We start from the raw sequence: 20,840 nt of genomic DNA, 5'->3' as shown, positions 1-20,840 counted from the left end.
TTTCCTCAAGGAGAGACAAAGAATCGCAGAAATAGAGATTTGTCCGCACGGTGATTGAATGCAATTTCTCCTTCAACATTCTTCGGTTGGAGCGATGGAAGAGGATGATCATAACAATTGCGGCGGTTGGTCCATGCGAAGGGTGGATGGGTGTGTCATACCACGACACGAGAACAAAGAAGCTTGATGAAGAGAGGGCAAGGATTGACAAGTCACTTGAGCCCGTATGTGCGGGTTGGGCAAAGTATGGATGCTCTATTCTCTCCGACGGATGGAGCGACCGCAAGAAGAGGGGCATCATCAACATTCTTGTTTCTTGTCCTCTTGGCACGTACTTCTTGCAGGCGGTGGATACGGGTTCGAGAGGGAAGAAAGTGATCGGGGCATTCATTTGGAAGCACATCCGTCAAGCCATTCTTGAGGTAAAACCGTAAATCGAGCCTTTATGTCTTGAGCAATTGCCGATGAGTCCTATGTTTTAACTTTTAAGTTTTAACTCTTTTTGTCACAAATGCTTCTTGTGTAGGTTGGTGCGGAGCATGTCGTGCAAGTGATTACCGACAATGCTTCAAATTGCAAGGCAATGAGTAAGAGGCTAGAGAAGGAATTTCTATCCATAGTATGGATTCCATGTGCCTCTCATTGCCTTGACCTTCTCTTTGAAGACATAGGGGAGCTAGGTAGGGTGAAAGATATCCTCAACCAAGCACTCTCATCATCAGTTTCATCAATGGCAAAGTGAGGGTGCTTGCAATTTACTGCACCTACTCTGACCTTGAGTTGAAGAAGCCATCGGCCACTCGCTTTGCCGCTATGTGGCTACTTCTAGAGCGGCTCTATGATGTGCAAAACAAAATACAAAAGACCATGGTCTCCGATGAGTTTAAGGAATGGATGAATGGAGAGTCCGCCGCTTCACAACAAGATGCAAAAGCCATCCAATGGCTTTGCTTGCGGGAGGAGTTTTGGCAAGAAATTAAGTGTCTTGTCATTGCGATCTTGCCCTTAAACAAGGCTCTCCGCATGACCGACATGGAAGGGGCAACTATTGGGCTTCTATGGCACTTCATGGAGGAAGCTTACAAGGAGATTGAGAAGTCTACAATCCTAGATGGGGCTCCCGATGGAACACGGTATAACTACATATTTATTATTACATAATACATTCTCTATATATCTAGATTCTACATGCTTGTTTCTCTACTTAGTACATTTCCTCTCTCTTCTTGTACTTATTACCTCGAGGACTCTCCCAAGAGAGACGACATTCTCCTCCTAATCAAAAAGCGGTGGGATTGGATGAAGAGACCTATCCATTACTTTGCGGCTCTCTTGCATCCGGCTTACAAGAAGCCGGAACTCTTTGCAAATCAAGAGCTTATTGAGAAGCGCAACAATTACCTCTTTAAGGTGCTAAAAGAAGAGGACATTTTAGCATTTCTCCAAGAGGTAATCAACTATAGGGACCAACGAGGCACTGCATTTACTTCCAACTTATGTTGGAAGCGGCAATCCTTGGTGAAGCCTCTATTTTGGTGGGAGAGCTTTGGCTATCAATTGCCCACTCTCAAAAGACTTGCTTTGAGGGTTCTTGGTCAAGTAAGCGACAAGTCTTAAACTTTTACATTTTGTGCTTAATCTCTTCAACTATAGTCTCTTATAGTTTATGCCTCTCTTGATGTGTTTTAGGATTGCTCATCGGGAGCATGTGAGCGGAATTGGTCCGCATACTCCCTCATCCACACCAAAATCCGAAACAAGCTCTCAACGAAGCAATTAGAGCGACTTATCTATTGTCACTCCAATTTACGCATGTTGCGCTCTATGCATGAGATGCCTATGGCTCGACGGGTATAAATTATAAATTATAATCACGACTCACTCCATTTTCTATACTCTAGTCTTTAATTAGTTTGAATATACTAATTATGTTTTTATTGTCCAATGTTGTAAATGTCAAATAGGTCAACGTGGATGAGCTCACATTTACGATTGACACTCTAAAGAGTGTCAACAAAGAGCAAGACCCTGAGGAGCAAATGATATTTTGTGAGCTCTACTTGGAGCTTGAGGAGATTGATCGTCGGGTTTCTCGCACACGATCACGCAAGAAGGTCGTCATCCATGGAGTTACATTGGCTACAAGAGGTAGAGGCAGAGCATGAACAACACCCACGGAGGCTCCTAGGACCTATGTGCGGCGAGGCTCCGGAAGTGGCTCTTGCGTGGCGGCCATCACTATGGAGGATAGAGAGCCTTAAGAGCCAGAGTATGATGATGAAGGCAACCTCATTAGTGATGGAGATTATGAGCCGTTATCCTTCGACTCTTGTGAGGAAGAGGATGATGTTGATGAGCAAGGCTCAGAAGAGGAAGATGATGAGAGCACTAGTGACTAGTGACTAGATTCTAAAAGCTCTTAGACTGGTTACTTTAGACTTTACTATTTAGTCTCTCTATTATGGTGTGCCTCTTTTTGAGTACTTTGTAGCCCTTGTCACTTCATCCCCCCACTTTTTTGTATCATCTTGAGTCTTGACTCTCTACTTATTAAATTTCAATGATCATTTTGGTTTATGTAATGCTCATTCTCTTTAGTCTTTGAGTCTTGACTCTTTACATTGTAGTATTGTAACTTGTAATCTATACAAATGTCAAGTTTCTTTAAGGCCTAAGCCTTAGACTTGAGAATTATTTGTTTTTTTAAATTTGAACTTACATAACGTCATAGTACATCATAAATTTTTTTAGTTCGTTTAGTACCGCAGATCATCGTAGGCGTACAAAACATATGGGACCGTACGAGACTACTATGACTTGAGATAGCTTGTCCACATGCACATAGGGTTAGATGTTCACGTGACATCTCCTCCTTTTCAAAGTGAGGTACTGGTACCGAGCTGCATGGCTTCCTTGTGGTCCGCCAACAACTCTGGGTAATCTCTGAAAAACTCTTCATCGACTCACACTGCCTCCTAGGTTCCTCAATCCTTAAACTTTAAAAAGTACTATTTGACTTGCTTCTTTGAGCCATTGCGAAACCGATGCAACAACACTTGCTCCGTCTCCATGACTTCAGCTTCATCGATGATCTCGGGCTCTTCTTCGGAAATGTCCTTTGGAGGTGTTCCCTGAAACACTTTCAACCAAGAAACATGGAAAATGTTGTGCATTGACCATGAGTTAGATAATTGCAATTTCATAGAAACCTCATTGATCTTTTTAATGACAAGAAATGGACCATACATATTGAAAGACAACTTAGGACACTTCTTTCCGACTTGCTTAAGACGTTGCTTCATGATCCTTAAATAAACCCAATCCGCTTTCTTGATAGAAACCCCGACGATGCTTGTTAGCCTGTCGTTGAGCCTTGCTTAGCCGAAGCTTCACACTCTCAGAAATCTCATCCAACGACTGACTTTCAGCATTGGCATCAGGCATTTGACTGACCGAGCAAGTTAATAGTGACTGGAACGGACGGCCAAAAGCTGCCTCATAGGAAGTGCTACCAATGGCAGAGGAATAAGAGTCACTCAAAATTGCTTGAACCAGTGGGAGATAGAGCTCCCAATGAGACTGCTGATCATGCACATATGACTTCAAAACATCAAAAGCCAATTGATTGTACATTTCTGTTTGACCATCTGACTGTGGATGAAAAGCCAATGAAAAATTCAACTTAGTGCCAAAATTTTCAAAGAGTGCGCGCCAAAAATTGGATGTGAACTTAATATCCCTATCTGAAACGATTGACTTTGGCAAACCATAGAGGGGATATCAATGCTTTATGAACAACCGTGCTACATCTTGTGCGGTGACTGTGGCCTTACAAGGAATCAACATGCAAAATTTGCTGAAACGGTCAACAATTGTCAAACATAGAGTGTTCCTTGAATGCAAACTAGGTGGAAGGTTACTTTGAAAATCCATAGAAATATCCTGAAAAGGTCCATCGGGAATAGACAGCGGAAGCAAGAGTCCTTGTTGCTTACCCCGAGGAGCTTTTACCTTTTGGTGCACTGTGTGACATAACGAAACACATCCTTACGCAGTTTAGGCCAATAAAAGAATCTTTGTATTTTTTCCAAAGTGGTGTTCATTCCCCTGTGCCCACCCATGCGAGAGTCATGAGCATCGTGCAATATGGTTGTCTTGAGAGAGGGCAACACACATAGACGGTGACGAAAATACAACAAACCTTCACAAATGAGATAGTTGCTAGGCCCTTGAAAAGCAAGAGCCTGCAACCATTGCTTACCAAACTCGGAATCTGCATACTGGTTCTTCATGCTGTCGAAAGGCACACCCTGAATAGAAACTATGGATCTTGACTCAAGAGTCAGGATCTGTCCTTTGCGACTTAACGCATCTGCAACAGGGTTAACTTTACCAGGAACATACTCAATCAAATCTCCAAATTGCTCAAAAAATTGTGGCCACCGTGCTTGGCGATCACTCCAATGTGCACTAGGCATAGATTGGAGCCACTTGAGGGCTTGGGGATCTGTGCGAACTGTGAACTCTCTACCATACAGAAAATGCTTCCAATGCTTGAGAGAGTGAATGACAGACAAAAGTTCTTTGTCATAAACTGAATAGTTCTTTTTTGTACTATTTAACTTCCGACTAAGGAATGGAACTGAACGGCCATGCTGCTGAAGCACAGCGCCTATGGCGACATTGCTCGTATTCGTCCACACCTCAAAAGGGTCATTCCAAGAGGCAAGGATAAGACACAGCGAATGGCTGCTTCGGGCAAATCCACGCGCTGTCGGAGAGTCTTTACCCCTTTCAAAACATGTGTCATGGGTGCGGCAATGCGCACAAAATTCTTTATGTGCGAACTATATGCTTGACATAAACCAAGAAAAGGACGCACATCATATGTAGTTTTGGGCAAATCCCAATTACAAACCTGTTTCACTCTCGCGGGATCTAGCTTGACGCCTTCTGTAGAAATGATATAATCCAGATAAGTAACTTCAGTGAGGAAAAACTCAGATTTCTTAGCTGCAATGTACATCTAATACTCATCGAAACAGGTTAAAACCCTTTCTACATCTTTTTCGTGTTGTTCACATGATGCAGAAAAAATGAGAATATCATCAAGAAAGATGAACACACACACGCCAACCATATTGCCAAAACGGCCTACTATGAGACGGTTAAATGTACCCACGACACCTGTCAATCCAAAAGCCATAACCACATACTCCCATTGCCCTCGCTCTGTGCGAAAGCGGTCTTGTAGATATCGCCTTTGAATACCCTTACCTGATGGTATCCAATTTTGAGATCGATAGGGGATGCTCCATTGATGGAGGAGGTTGCAATAGAGGATTAGATCTATATTGGTGAGACATGGGAGATGCCTTGTGGAGACTCTCACCATGATGGACATCGACACGGTCATGCAGTGAGTGACGGATGCGAGCCATCTCCAGATCTGATACACAAATCCACCATTTTGTATCTCTTCTCTTTGATACACACCCAATTTTTGTATATGTACCTCTCAGGCTTGTGCTACCCACCTTTTATCGCTCTAGTAGTGTTTTTGTTTAGTTAGTTTCTTTCTTTCCTTTTATCTTGACCTTGTATCAGATTCACTGTGATGTAGCTCTCTGGTCTTAGAGGTCAAGGGCTATACAAATTGACGAGCGAGTATTTTCGAGCAACAAAATAATCGAGCAAGTCTCTATGGACTTCTCTCTCAAGCACAGATATCCAAGCACAGAGCAACCATCATGGGATTGTTATACGGCAGAGACGTCAGTGCTTGCAACAAGTTGAGGACACCTAACGTCTGCTGTTCTAACACTTTCCACAGGTCTGTATTATCTACTTGGAATACATTTCCATAGTCTCCAAAATTCGTCCAATGGCACTTTCCCAACTTATCAATTGACTCCCAAGTGCATACCACATAGTGTTCTATAGTGGTATGTACCATTAGAGCACGGCTCTAGCAATTTTGAAACAAACATGGCAAAAACAAGTACGTCCGGAGGCAAGCAGTCATATCTTTCTGACTCCTCCAAAAATGTACCACCATGACGACCATAATCAACCTAGCTACAAGTAGTAGAAGAATCGTTCCCTTGCAGAAGAGCTCTCATCATACATCCAAAATCCATTATGAGTTTTTCTTTTATAATCAATGTTTGGAATGATCTGGTTGATCACAGAAACGTTCTTCCTCCTCAATCCCCCAATATGGGAAGCCTTATTCAACATGAGATGCAGTCTATCAGGTCCTTTCCCTACACACCAATGGTTGTTCATTTGGTCCAGCTGAAGAGCCTTTGTGTAGCATTCTTATCAATACAAGCCCAATAATCAAAATACTGGCCAGTACAGTGTTTGTGTCCAGTTTAGTCACCTTCAATCCGTTTGAAGCAAGCTTTATAGCTCATCAGCTGCTTGACACATTTTGGCTTCGACAGCTCATCTAGGTGAGCTCTAGGATCTACAACTTCTCCTTCATCGGACATTGTCGCCTGTATTGCACGGAGCCCTTCCTGAGTTCCCGCTTTGATCCTCTCTCTTTCTTTGCCATGTGTGAGGGCTTGCCTGATACTTGGAGCCTATCTACTATTGTACCTATCTTCAAGTCCGGAGACCCTATGGAGCCTGGGAACTATCGCACTATCATGATTGGACACACAGTGGCACGGTTTTACGCATCTATTCTTGAGCAGCAGTTGAGTAGATGGGCAGAGAGGGAGGGGATACGCGCAGCCGGGCAGGCAGGTTTCAGGAGGGGTTTTTCTACTCTTGACCATATCTTGACACTCAGAGCCATCAGTGAGGAGGGCAGATCGCGTGGGAGATGGATCTATTGTAGCTTTGTGGATTTCTGCAAAGCATTTGACACAGTGCCCAGAGCTAGATTGATGCGCAGATTATAGCAGATGGGAGTACCCACAGAGCTCATTTGGGGTGTCATGGCATTATACAGGTCAGTAGTGGGGCATGTACGCACCCCAGAGGGCCTATCCACACCGGTTTACTCCACTATTGGGGTGAAGCAGGGCTGCCCGCTCTCTCCTACTCTATTTGGTATGTATGTAGATGAGGTTTCTGGCTACATTGAGAGAGATGGAGATAGATTGGGGTGTCATGGCATTATACAGGTCAGTAGTGGGGCATGTACGCACCCCAGAGGGCCTATCCACACCGGTTTACTCCACTATTGGGGTGAAGCAGGGCTGCCCGCTCTCTCCTACTCTATTTGGTATGTATGTAGATGAGGTTTCTGGCTACATTGAGAGAGATGGAGATAGAGGTGCACAGCTGGCAGGGACATGGATTCCACTATTGTTATATGCTGATGATATTGTGTTGATCTCCGACTCTCTGGAGGGGATGCAACGTGACTTGGATGCTTTGCATAGGTTTGCCCAGGAAAGTGGTTTGTCCGTCAACCTTGGTAAAACCAAGGTCATGGTATTTAATACCACCCCACAGTGGATCAGGAGGTCAGCGCCCGCATTCACATATGGCCAAGAGAAGGTGGAGTATACAGATGCTTAAACTTACCTTGGAGTGGTTTTTAGTGGGCCAACATTTTCATTGAGATGGGTAGCAGAGACTAGATTGACTAGAGCCCATGCAGCATTGGGTAGATTGGAAAGGATGTGTTCACAGGTTCAGTTTCAGGAACCTCGGACGAAGCTCTAGCTCTTTGACACTTTGGTGGCTTCTGCATTTGTTTATGGAGCTGAGATTTGGGGACCTTCACTGGATCATCACGGGAGGACAAGCCGTAGTGATGGATGGGGGGACATGGAGAAGCCTCTAGTCTCTATGATCTCGCGGCTCATTAGAGCCAAGGCTTCAGTACCAGGTGCTATTATACGAGCAGAGCTAGCTGCCCCCCCACTGGTGGTTGAGGTGCTCATCAGATCTGTCTCCTTCATACACCGCATGTGGGAACTTCCCAGAGATCGATATGCACGCCTTGCACTCGAGTCCTCTCGACAGTTAGCCATGCTGGTATGGGGAGATGACGTCATGGTTTCAGGCACATGGGTTTGGCATAGACAGATTGCCTCCCTTCGAGTACTCACTGGATGCGCCCTCTCTGACTCTTACACAGTCCGAGATCACCAGGCTCATTCGCTAGGACTTGACTCAGCTAGACACCAAGAGGACATGGATACAGCCAGCACAGGAGCTGGGCACGAAGATGGCTTTCTACAGAGAGCATCTCCTCCAACTTACGGAGGATGGTTTTGCGACGAGGCCCAGATACATGGACGCCCACTTGTCTCATGGGATACGATGTGCTATTGGCCAGATACGCACATCTTCACACCAGCTGCGGATCGAGAGTGGAAGATACAACGGAGTACCAGCAGAGGCCAGAACATGCCCCTTGTGTGACATCGAGCCTGAGACAGAGTTGCACTACACATGCCACTGCCCCGTCTACTACGAGATACGAGGCCGCTTCCATTGCTTGTTTAGAGAGGGCTTTGGACCATTCTCTAGAGTCATGCGGTACGAGGATCAAAGATGCCCGGGTTTGTCCTTGCTCGAGTTGTGCAGACACAGAGAGAGCCTGATGAGAGGAGAGGCTAGCTAGTCTCAGAGACAGATCACAGACTTCTTTAGAGCCCACTGGACACCCGGAGGAGTTACTACCACAGTAGAGCTCGTCGCTTTACACCAGAGGCATACTGATTGACCGAGCGACTGAGCTGGGGAGATCCAAACGCCCACGATTGCGGAGGACTACACAGGATCGATGGAGGCTGCATCAGTGGATTCGGGTCACTTTGGCTCGACATGCACGACGCCCGGTCAGACTATTGACCATGGAGGAGATTGATGAGATCCGCCAGCGACCGATGCTAGATCTCATGTGATCTAGCTATCCCAGCTAGTTGTTTAGCTGCTTAGTCCACACCTAGCAGTTTAGGATTCCATAGTATTTTATTTTGTCATGTTGTTATTTTGTCATCTTGTTACTCTGACTTTGTATCAGATCCACCACATTGTAACTTTTTGGTCTCATAGGTCACTTTGGCCTTTTGAAGACGTTAATATAACATTTCATTTCTCTCTCTCTCTCTCTCTCTCTCTCTCTCTCTGGGTAGAGCTTGCTGGCTTGAGAAGCAAAAGCGAGGCCTGTGAGAAGCCGAGAAGGAGAAGGAGGCGTGTCATGCAGCTGGTTCAATTTCAATACATGGAATCTCCACAGATTCCGTCACCGCCTCTTCTTCCAGAACGACACGGAGTAAGCAAAACTACAAGGTTGTGATTTGACCTTCGTCCGCTCAAAGAATTTGTATCTTGGGTTATGGACTGAGGTTGTAAGCCACCAATCTCATCCAAGTGCTTTCTTCTGAATATCACCCCCGTCCCAACACATGGGGCACATCAAAGTATGTTCATGTGCACCATCGGCCTATCATACCCCAACCCACATGCATCATTCAGAGGGTCTTCTACAGGCTAGGAAGGTTGTAGAATGATTGGGGGACTTGCATGAAGGAGACGTCAGGAGCATTGGCGATTTACAGTAGCACCCGGATTAAGAAAGAGGGATGGAGGATCATATCTGCATCCATCATCACTACATACTCGGCCTCTGAATGTTGCACACCGAAATTCATGTTTCCACACTTGAAGTGGTGAGGCACACCAGCTGGTACCTGCATTAAGGCCTTTCATGGTTAACATTCCACTACAAAATAAAGAAAGCAGAGTATGCGCGCATTTATTATCATGTTGATTAGCATACTTCTTTATGGAGTACAAGTATATAGATAAATTACCTTTGTCCTTCTCAGTTGGACAAGTTGATCACTGCCACTTTCAACCCGTATTGTTTCACAGAATGTGTCACCAGCGTGTGACTACTATCTATCCTTTTTGTTGATTTCTTTCTTATTATCTATTTACTTTCACTTTTTGGAAACACCCCTCGGGAAATCTAACTGCCCTGCATTGCATAGCTAGTGTGGAACTGTCCAGAGGGAGTCCAGGCCTGAGGGCAAGAGAGCACTAAGGTTGGACAAGGACTATGGTTAGCCAAGTGGGGTCATTGACTAGCCAAAGTGGAATCCTTTGCTACAGAGGCTACATTTCAGTTTTGGATGTGGCCGCAGTGTACAAAGAGGGTCGGATGACCTAGAAAGATACAATGGCAGCATCTCCTAAAATTTAGGGAACTGCTATTTTGGGACCTGAAAATGTCTTCGCGTCATTACGTGCAGTTTGACATGGGGATCATTTTGTTACTCTGTGGCCAAGTCAATAGAGGCTGCAGGTGAGATATTTTTAGACCCGAGGGTCTAAAGCGGGAAAATGCACAAATGAGTGACACTTGGCACTATGAGACCAGTTTACTACTTATAGAGAAGGCAAAAACGTGATTTATAGCTGGGAGGCTCATTTTGCAAGCTTTTGTCACAGGTTAAGAGCTATGGAGTGCTTGCTTTCCCTCTTATGCACAGTGCGGTGCCAGGAGTGATGCCCTGCACGCTACGCACTGCCCTCTCTCTCCCCTTTGGCAGTATGTTATGCCCCTCTAGTGGGCTCTTCATTTGACCAATGTACAGTTGTGTGGGTTCATGCGCGATTGCCGAGGCAAGAGCCTCTTGCACAGGTACTGGATTAGCTAGCGGCTAATCCCCCCCGCAGGTACAGGTGAATTCGGAGAGGTTTCACGCCAGAAATCTCGTCCGATTCAAAGGGCAAGTAGCCCTACAGGTGCGGGAGCTCGAGGACTTGCTAGGGATGCGACCGGCACGCGAAACGGAGCCCGAAACAGTGAATTACAGCCTGCTGTGTATTTTTGCAGGTTTAGGGTTTTGGCCCTAAACGGACCCTAATACCCCCAGGAGGTTCGGGGACGCAAGGGGACCGCTGTACAGGCGATCTGGCGCATTTTCAGGGCTGAAAACAGAGAATTCAGCGTGCTGCAGATTCTCGCCAGGTTTTGCAAAGTGCCCGTATGCGTCGGGAAAGTCGGTCAATGCGTGGGAATACTGACCGTGAAGGGTTCTAGTACAGTTATGCTGCCGAAATCGGGCTGGAACAGTGGAAATTCAGCCGAGTTTGTGCGGGGCAGCTTGTAGGAACCACAGCGTTTATTCCCTCTTTTGAACAATAAAGAAATACCGAAAGGGGCGCCTAAGTTAGGGGCCAATCTGGTGTCTGTCCACTCATACAGGTGCAATCTAGCAGCCTGTATCCCTCTCCCCTTTGTTGTGTCTTGAAAGTACAGGTAAAATAGACGACTAATAATGGGTGAAAGCTAAATCAAGGTTTAAAGTAAAGTCTACCGCCCTTTTTGGATCAAACAGGCCGGTTACATGGTTCCATCGACGGGATTAAATCACTTTTTTCCATAGAAGTGAGCCTTGGTCAGTTTTGGGCTTGAAGACACAGGGGATCATAGACCAGACATAGGGAATTGTAATTATGGCTGACAGACCAGATGATGTGACTGAAGAGGTTTCCTCTTCACAGGGTCAACAGACACATGAAGTGGGTGAGTCCTCAAGACCACCACAGACTGATGATGATATATTCAGGACCCAGTTGGTTACTGCTGTGGCTATGTTCACACAAGTAATGCAGAATCCGAGGTTTTTAGCCTTTCTGCAACCTCCTGTTCCGTCTCAGCAAGTTGGGTCACTGGATCATATTCAAAAGCCTGTTAAGGCTCGAGCACAGGTGATTCATACCGCACAGTCAATGGAAACACCTATACACTTGACGGAGAACATGCAGTCTCCACAACCTGTGCCTAAGGTGCAAGAACAGGTGGCTGAGATGCCAGTTTTTCAAGCTGTACCAGTTCAGCCCGCCACCTTTCAACAGCCTATAGCTGGTTCTAATGGGCAGGGAAGCAACTTACAGGCTATGCAACAGGTCTTCCCACCACCTTCAGTACACCCTGGCTATTTTGGAGGTGGATCGGTATTTCAGAGCATGGCTGGTCATGCACCTGGAAATCAGTTTTATACGCCAGGAACAGTGTTTGCGGGTGCTCAAACGATGATGCCTAACCCCATGTACAGTGTCATGGGTATGCAACCAGGGTTTCAAAGCACTCAGGGACAATTTGGGATGCCACAAGCAAATTTTGGTATGGCTGGAATTACAAATCAGCAGCCAAATATGGCATTTCCAGGTCAAGTTAATAGCGGCCAAGGAACACAGATGAACCTTAATAGTGTTCCCATGTTTCAGTCACTTCCATATGACAATTTAACGCCGCTGGAGAGGCCAACTCCGTACAAAGAAGGTGGCAAAGGAGTGTCATTCACGACCTTTACAGGGTTTGATGACAGGAAGAAGGCTCTTTCATTCCTCCAGCAGTTTGACAAGGCCTATGCAGGGGGAAACTTTACAGAGGCTTCAAAGGTCCGCAAGGCAGCCACTTTCTTGACAGGGAATGCGGGACAATGGTGGACAACTTTATTGCTTCAAGGGCAAGCTCCGTCCACATGGATTTACTTCAAGCAGATTTTTGCAGCAGCATGGTTATCTGATGATTTCGAAGCAGATGTCATGACAGAATGGCACCAGCTTAATGCTGCCACTTGCAGAAATCTGGATGATTACAATCGGAAGTTTTGGAAAGCTCTACTTCCAGTAACTTCCTATAGGTTTGTGCCATTGACAGAACAGATTGAAAAATACTGTTGTGGCCTACCTAAAGGATTGAGAAAATACTGCACGAAGACAAAAGTCACTACTTTGACGCAGCTCATCGAGGTAGCAAACACTGGCAATGGTTTGCTCAAGGGAGAAGATTGTGAATTTAACACTGGCGTCAAGGCAGGATCAGGCAAGAAAAATTCAACCAAGAAGCACGTTCCCAATGAGGCTCCTAAAGGGACTCAGGAGTCAGCCAACGCAGGGAAAGACAAAGCTACGGCTGAATCAGAAAAAGGACCAGCAAAGAAATGGAAAAGACGTTTTCCTCGCAAGTCAGAAGAGCAAAAGAAGGTCCTGAGGACAGAGAACAAATGCTTTATATGTGAGCAGCCTGGCCACATTGCTTACAACTGTCCTACAAAGAAAAGGCCAGCTGATTCTGAAGACAAGGAAGACAAGAAAGGAAAGAAGCCCATGGCTGGTCTAGTGCCAGATATGGTGGGCGACAAGCCAAATTCAGATGCAAGTGAGCTTTGCAGAGCATGGGGAAAGGTTAGGGATCAAACAGTGCTTATCTTCTTTGATCCAGGTGCCAAAGCCAACTTTATTTCCCCAGAATTGGCTTCAAAGTTGGGAATCAGACCTGAAGAGATGGGGTATACAGCAGAGGCAGGTTTGGCATGTCCTGGCCATACAGAGGCTGTGACACCCATCATTGGAAAGTTGCGTCTACATATCCAGTCCTATGTAGATGCTGAAGAATTTTACATCATGCCACTGGACGGATGTGATGTGTTGTTAGGTATTCCTTGGTTATTTCGTGTACAGGGAATCATGGATGCCTACAACAAAAAGATCACTGTACAGAGCAGGGGAAAGACTCACATTCTGGATGTAAAGCTTAAAGGGGAGTCTATTCCTACTGTATCAGCTTCTGCTATTACTTCTGTAATGAAAAAGCATCTTTCTGCGTACTTGGTTTTTGCACGTGAAGTGTCAGATTTTGATGAATCAAATTTATCTGTGCTAGATAAAGAAAGGTCAATGTTTTTACAACAGTATAGTGACTGTTTTTCCGATTCATTACCGTCTCAATTACCGCCAGAGAGACCCGAGGACCATGCGATAGATTTGGTGCCAGGCTGTAGCCCACCAAATAAGCCTCCGTACAGGGTTAGTGCGGCTCAGCAGAAAGAGATAATGGGCCAAGTACAGGAGTTGTTAGAAAAGGGGCTGATTCAGCCCAGTTCATCTCCATTCTGTTCTCCAGTGTTGTTGGTGCAGAAAAAGGATGGCTCATGGCGTATGTGCATCGACTACCGTGCACTGAACAAGAATACCATCAAGAATAGGTTCCCTATACCTAGAATTGATGATATTATGGACAAATTAGAAGGAGCAGCTATGTTTAGCAGGATAGATCTAAAGAGTGGGTATCATCAGATCCGCATTAGATCAGAGGATGTGCACAAGACTGCTTTTAGAACAACGTTTGGCCTTTACGAATTTTTAGTGATGCCCTTTGGTCTCACAAATGCTCCTGCTACGTTTAATAGGATGATGGACAGAATTTTCCGTCCACACCAGCAGTTTGTTGGTACATTCTTTGATGACATGATAGTCTATTCAAAGGATGAAGAGGAGCATAGGCATCACTTGGCCATTGTGTTCAAAGAGCTACGCAGTCATAGGTTGCTCATCAATGCAAAGAAAAGTGAGTTTTTTCTGGAAGAGATTCACTTTCTGGGACACATTGTCTCAAAGGATGGTGTCAGAATGGATCCTGCAAAAGTCGAAGCGATCAAGTCATGGCCAAATTTGAAGACGGTGCATGATGTCCGAAGCTTTTTGGGACTATGCTCCTATTACAGAAGGTTTATCCGAAATTTCGCTGAGATTGCTTCACCTTTACATGCTCTTCAAAAGAAGGCAGTCACCTTTAGATGGACACAAAAAGAGATTTCAGCTTTTAATCTCTTAAAGGAAAAGATGACTTCGGATCCAGTCATTGTGTTGCCAGATCTTAGGAAGTCATTTGTGGTCCAATGTGATGCCTGCGGTAGTAGCATTGGTGCTGTGCTAATGCAAGATGGCAGGGTAGTAGCCTATGAGAGCAGAATTTTGCAAGGGCCAGAGATGACCATGCAGGTCTATGAGAAAGAGTTACTGGCTGTGATTCATGCGCTCTTAAGTTGGAAACACTACCTGCTAGGTGCAGATTTCGTTGTCCAAACGGATCATCAGACCTTGCGATACTTCTTGACACAGACAAAGTTATCTGAGAAGCATATGCGATGGGCAAATATCTTGTCCATGTTCCATTTTCAGATTGTGCATGTAGAAGGCAAGAAGAACATTGTGGCTGATGCCTTGTCAAGGAAGCCACAAATTTCAGCTGTGTCGATTCCTTATCATCATGAACTTGATGATATGAGAGAACAGTATGCAAATGATGAAGATTTTGCAAGGGTCTTCGAGCAACTAATGGATGGACAACGTCATGAACACTATCTTCTTAAAGACGGGTTCATGATGATGCATGGCAGATTGTGTGTCACAAAGCCATTGCGACGCAAAGTTATGGAAGAGAGTCATGTCCCACCGTATGCAGGGCATCGTGGTATCGATGCTACAGTTAAAGCGGTTGAGACATTCTTCTATTGGCCTACATTGAGAAGGGATGTGGATGCCTTTGTGCGAGAATGCCTAATATGCCAAAAGGTCAAGTTTGACAGGCAAAAGGCACCAGGGTTATTGCAACCACTACCTATTCCAGATAAACCATGGGAAAGTATTGCTATGGATTTTATCTTTGATCTTCCAAGAACGCAGACAGGAAATGATGGTATTTGGACCATTATTTGCAGATTCAGCAAACAGGCTCATTTTATTCCTGTCAGGAAGAAGATAAAGCCAGATCAGATGGCACGCTTGTTTATGAGCAATATTTTCAAGTATCATGGCATGCCACAGTCGATTATTAGCGACCGTGATCCACGCATGACTAGTTTGTTCTGGAGAGGCTTGTTTGAGAATATGGGCACCACGCTCAAATTCTCTTCGTCATTTCATCCTCAAACAGATGGGCAGTCAGAAGAGGCAAATTCTACTGTCCTAGATCTGCTGAAGTGCTATGTGTCAGAGCATAAAGGAAGGTGGGAGCAGTATTTGCCATTGGTGGAGTATGCATACAATAATACAGTGCATTCATCAACTGGCAAGGCACCCTTTGAGATACTTGAAGGTGGCAAGAAAGTTCCTCCCATACTGCATACAAAGGACAAGATATTTGAAGCAGATAAGTATGTTCAGGACATGGATGAAATGTACAAGAAGGTCAAAGTGGCCTTAGAAAGGACTCAGGCAAAGCAAAAGAAAGCAGCTGATCGTCACCGTCGTGAAGTGGTATATTCACTTGGTGATTGGGTGCTTTTACGCTTTGAAAAGGCAAGGTTAAAGAAGATGAAGGGCAAGGAAAGAGTGTTTCCAAAGCTCAGCATGCGTTACTATGGGCCTTTTCAAGTGTGCGACATAATCAGTGATGTTGCATATAGGCTGAAATTGCCTGACAGTTGGAAGATTCACAATGCGTTTCATGTGAGTCTTCTCAGACCCTATGTGGGTGATGTGCCAGAAGATATGCCAGCTGAAGATCAGCCGGAAGTCGAGGAACTTGACGAGATCTTGGTCCCTGAACAGATTTTGGCACACAAAGAAAGGAAAGTGAAAGGCAAGGTTGCTAGGCGTTACTTGGTAAAGTTCAGAAACTATCCACCAATGGATGCTAAGTGGATGGAAGAAGGTGAACTTGCAGAGTCACCAACTGTGTTATCACTTTACCTGGAAGCCTTCGATTTGCAACCTACCTTGACCCCTTGAGTTTCAAAGCTACATGGATTGTCAGTGTGACAATGGCTTCTGAAACAAATGATGTACATGGTATTTAAAGTGAGCTCAAATCAAATACCTGTTACATGAATGTTAGAGCTGTACAGATTGTCAGTTTGGCAATTGCTCTTATGGAATGTCCAAAAGTTTGGTTAGTGCTATAGAAGTGAGTATTTCTTGTCAGTCTGTCAAGGATACAGTGATTGCTTCTATTAAAGAGTACATGTGTAACTGCATTCTTAAACTGTCGGTTTGGGTATGCTCGCAAGTGTTACGGGATCCAACGTGTACTATAAGACAGTGGCAAAATGTGCAGCTACCATTTTGTCATTGGAAAGTTAGTGACTCAAAGCAATGGCAGAGTGCGAAGCTACCACTATGTCATTGGGACAGGGTTCACACGCAGGCAATACATGAGTCGACGAGGTGTTGAATACACCAGGGTTGACAATGAGCATGTATGTGTCGTATATGTGTCGACATGTGTTGAATACATCAGTGTTGACAGTAAGCATGGACGACATAGATGCAAACGAGGACGTTTGAGATTTCAAGAGGGGGGTATGTCACCAGCGTGTGACTACTATCTATCCTTTTTGTTGATTTCTTTCTTATTATCTATTTACTTTCACTTTTTGGAAACACCCCTCGGGAAATCTAACTGCCCTGCATTGCATAGCTAGTGTGGAACTGTCCAGAGGGAGTCCAGGCCTGAGGGCAAGAGAGCACTAAGGTTGGACAAGGACTATGGTTAGCCAAGTGGGGTCATTGACTAGCCAAAGTGGAATCCTTTGCTACAGAGGCTACATTTCAGTTTTGGATGTGGCCGCAGTGTACAAAGAGGGTCGGATGACCTAGAAAGATACAATGGCAGCATCTCCTAAAATTTAGGGAACTGCTATTTTGGGACCTGAAAATGTCTTCGCGTCATTATGTGCAGTTTGACATGGGGATCATTTTGTTACTCTGTGGCCAAGTCAATAGAGGCTGCAGGTGAGATATTTTTAGACCCGAGGGTCTAAAGCGGGAAAATGCACAAATGAGTGACACTTGGCACTATGAGACCAGTTTACTACTTATAGAGAAGGCAAAAACGTGATTTATAGCTGGGAGGCTCATTTTGCAAGCTTTTGTCACAGGTTAAGAGCTATGGAGTGCTTGCTTTCCCTCTTATGCACAGTGCGGTGCCAGGAGTGATGCCCTGCACGCTACGCACTGCCCTCTCTCTCCCCTTTGGCAGTATGTTATGCCCCTCTAGTGGGCTCTTCATTTGACCAATGTACAGTTGTGTGGGTTCATGCGCGATTGCCGAGGCAAGAGCCTCTTGCACAGGTACTGGATTAGCTAGCGGCTAATCCCCCCCGCAGGTACAGGTGAATTCGGAGAGGTTTCACGCCAGAAATCTCGTCCGATTCAAAGGGCAAGTAGCCCTACAGGTGCGGGAGCTCGAGGACTTGCTAGGGATGCGACCGGCACGCGAAACGGAGCCCGAAACAGTGAATTACAGCCTGCTGTGTATTTTTGCAGGTTTAGGGTTTTGGCCCTAAACGGACCCTAATACCCCCAGGAGGTTCGGGGACGCAAGGGGACCGCTGTACAGGCGATCTGGCGCATTTTCAGGGCTGAAAACAGAGAATTCAGCGTGCTGCAGATTCTCGCCAGGTTTTGCAAAGTGCCCGTATGCGTCGGGAAAGTCGGTCAATGCGTGGGAATACTGACCGTGAAGGGTTCTAGTACAGTTATGCTGCCGAAATCGGGCTGGAACAGTGGAAATTCAGCCGAGTTTGTGCGGGGCAGCTTGTAGGAACCACAGCGTTTATTCCCTCTTTTGAACAATAAAGAAATACCGAAAGGGGCGCCTAAGTTAGGGGCCAATCTGGTGTCTGTCCACTCATACAGGTGCAATCTAGCAGCCTGTATCCCTCTCCCCTTTGTTGTGTCTTGAAAGTACAGGTAAAATAGACGACTAATAATGGGTGAAAGCTAAATCAAGGTTTAAAGTAAAGTCTACCGCCCTTTTTGGATCAAACAGGCCGGTTACAGAATGCCTTGAGATCATCATCAGCTAGAGAGAGGGCTGCCAGAATGCTCTCTTGGGGCACATCAGTGGGCTCTTTGCAACAAGGGATCATAATATGCACACAAGGATACCTTACCAAAGGCCCATTAAGGAGAGGCAAATGATCACCAAGGCCCATTAGATAATTCCATCTTAATGTTGTCATCTTGTTCTTCAGAGGCTGGGGCGTTAGCGTCGGCGCAATCATAGGCGGGACGAGGACATCCACGGCTTCAATAATGTTGGAAAGAAAGTAAATCAGCTCACATGCCAAGAGAAGGAGAAGCCAGAGTGCCGCTAGAGCCGCAGGGAGTTCTTGATAGTACAGCCTAATTTTGAACGACAGGTAACTTATGTCGCTGGCAAGGCATCCAAGGACAAGCAGAGAGGTGAAGTGGTGGAGGATGAGTAGCTTGATACCAAGGCGCTGCAGCAGCTGCATTGGATGGACGATATATTTGGCGCACATGCTGAGGAGCTCAATACTGGGGATGAGGCGGCGAGACAGCTTGATGAGGAGCCTGGGAAGCCATGAGCTGTTGATGGGATGATGCTGAGCAGTGTTCACTACACATCTCTGCTAACCAGTCCGCCACTTAGTTGGACAAGACGGTGGATGTTGGGGGAGAACTTTTTCCAATATGAAGGCTGTGTAGTGTCGATGGCAAGGTCGGATGGCTCCCCCTCAGGCCCTCTGTCAGTGCTGACAAGCAGTGCTCGGTTCGTGGTCATCTCTTTTGCTCGTCTTTTCGAAAATCCTTGCACCCTTACTGTGTTTTTATTAAAAAAGAATTAGCCTCCTTGGTCTGCTGCTGCAACCAGTCCGCGCCGGCGCCGACTGGTTGCAACACAAGACCAGGGAGGGGTTGGGTCATGCAGATAGTGTCACTTCTTTAAGAAAAAACATCAAGCAGACCAGGGAGTTATTGCAGCAGGCGGCACCACAGGCAGATAAAGTGGCGCAGGTGATGGTTAGCGGCAAGAGATCATTCAATTGCGTGCCTCTTGGGAAAACAATGGCGAGACGTCATGATGTTGAGGTGTTGAGGGTGGACGACATTACAACGATTGCAATGTGATGGCGAGCAATGAGAGGGGTTTTTTTTCCATGATTGAAGGGATCAGGACGTTGGATTGCAACCAAAGACGTTGGCATGTAGAAGAAACAACTCTGCTCCTATGATGGTTGCTCTTGTTTACGTGCTGCTGCAAAGGATCTGGCAGGCTTGTTTTCAATAGTGAGAGCACTCACATCATAGAAGCTTTTAAGGAATTGATGCTTCATGACTTTACCTCTCCATCCAACAGGCAAATGCATCAGAGACTTGGGCCTTCCCTATGCTGAAGAAATTGCATTTTGGCTCTAGGTCGGATCGCTTTTGTTTAATTATCACGATAGACTCGTTAGGCAAAAAAATCTCCCCGCAAAAAGTGGTTCCCAGAAGCAAAATGACCAGATCAAGTAGCCTTTTGGAGGTCCCTTCAAGGCACCTCTTCAAGCTTTATTTTATCCTTGAATTTGCAATTAGGAGGTCTCAGATAATTAAGAGGCTGCCAGGGAACTTAAGCGAGATGAGAAATTTAGGTAATTAGTAAACTGGAGCTTGCCAAAACCCTTTTAACGCCTCTTCTCAAAATACCTTGCCGCTTCGCTTTTGTCTTGGACTCCTCCCTGAAAATATTATCTAAGACCTCATGCATGTCAGCAATTATGTTCACAAATGTAGAAGACAACAATGAGTTCCCACAAGGTTAGGCAAATCTATGATATATAGATATGTTAACCTCTCAATCAGTATAACTTGCTTGTATAAACACCTACTAAATTCTCATAATGGTTATAAAATCTCATTTGTTGTCAATTAAGTGTCAGATTTGTGGTAGTGAAAGTAATGTGCATGACATAAATTTTTTCTTTCACCATTGTTACTCTTGTATCAATTTGCTCGGATTTATATTTGCTCTGTGATCAGAAACCCCCGAGGTCAATATGGCCTTAAGAAGACGTTAATATAATATTTCATCTCTCTCTCTCTCTCTCTCTCTCTCTCTCTCTCTCTCTCTCTCTCTCTTAGTCTTAGTTATTCAAGTTGTTTTGATGTGAAAAAGTGTGTAGAGTTTTGCAGGTTGCAATTATCTTTGTGTTTCCGTTGCCAAGGTTTGGGGCCAATACTCTTTGGGGTGGAATTCCACCACTCCGTGTCATCTCTCTCTTTCAGTTCATTTGTTATTGAAGTGCTAAAAGTCTGTTCCTTTCTATTGGCACATG

At 45.3% G+C, this 20,840-nt stretch overlaps 1 protein-coding gene and 1 pseudogene across 1 annotated transcript in view; one reads left to right on the top strand and one right to left on the bottom strand.

The window, feature by feature from the left end:
- LOC147445886 (uncharacterized) overlaps nucleotides 1-20,840 on the top strand; it is an 81,852-nt gene that overhangs the window by 51,447 nt on the left and 9,565 nt on the right. The gene's annotated exons all lie outside the window — the stretch shown is intronic.
- LOC147445887 (cytochrome b-c1 complex subunit 6-like) lies at nucleotides 6,118-6,538 on the bottom strand (annotated as a pseudogene).

Source organism: Adiantum capillus-veneris, chromosome 12 (genome assembly GCF_014529385.1).
Source record: "Adiantum capillus-veneris isolate H3 chromosome 12, ASM1452938v2, whole genome shotgun sequence".
Taxonomy (NCBI): domain Eukaryota; kingdom Viridiplantae; phylum Streptophyta; class Polypodiopsida; order Polypodiales; family Pteridaceae; genus Adiantum; species Adiantum capillus-veneris.
Note: the sequence above shows the minus strand (reverse complement) of the source record. Positions and strands in the feature narration are given on the sequence as shown.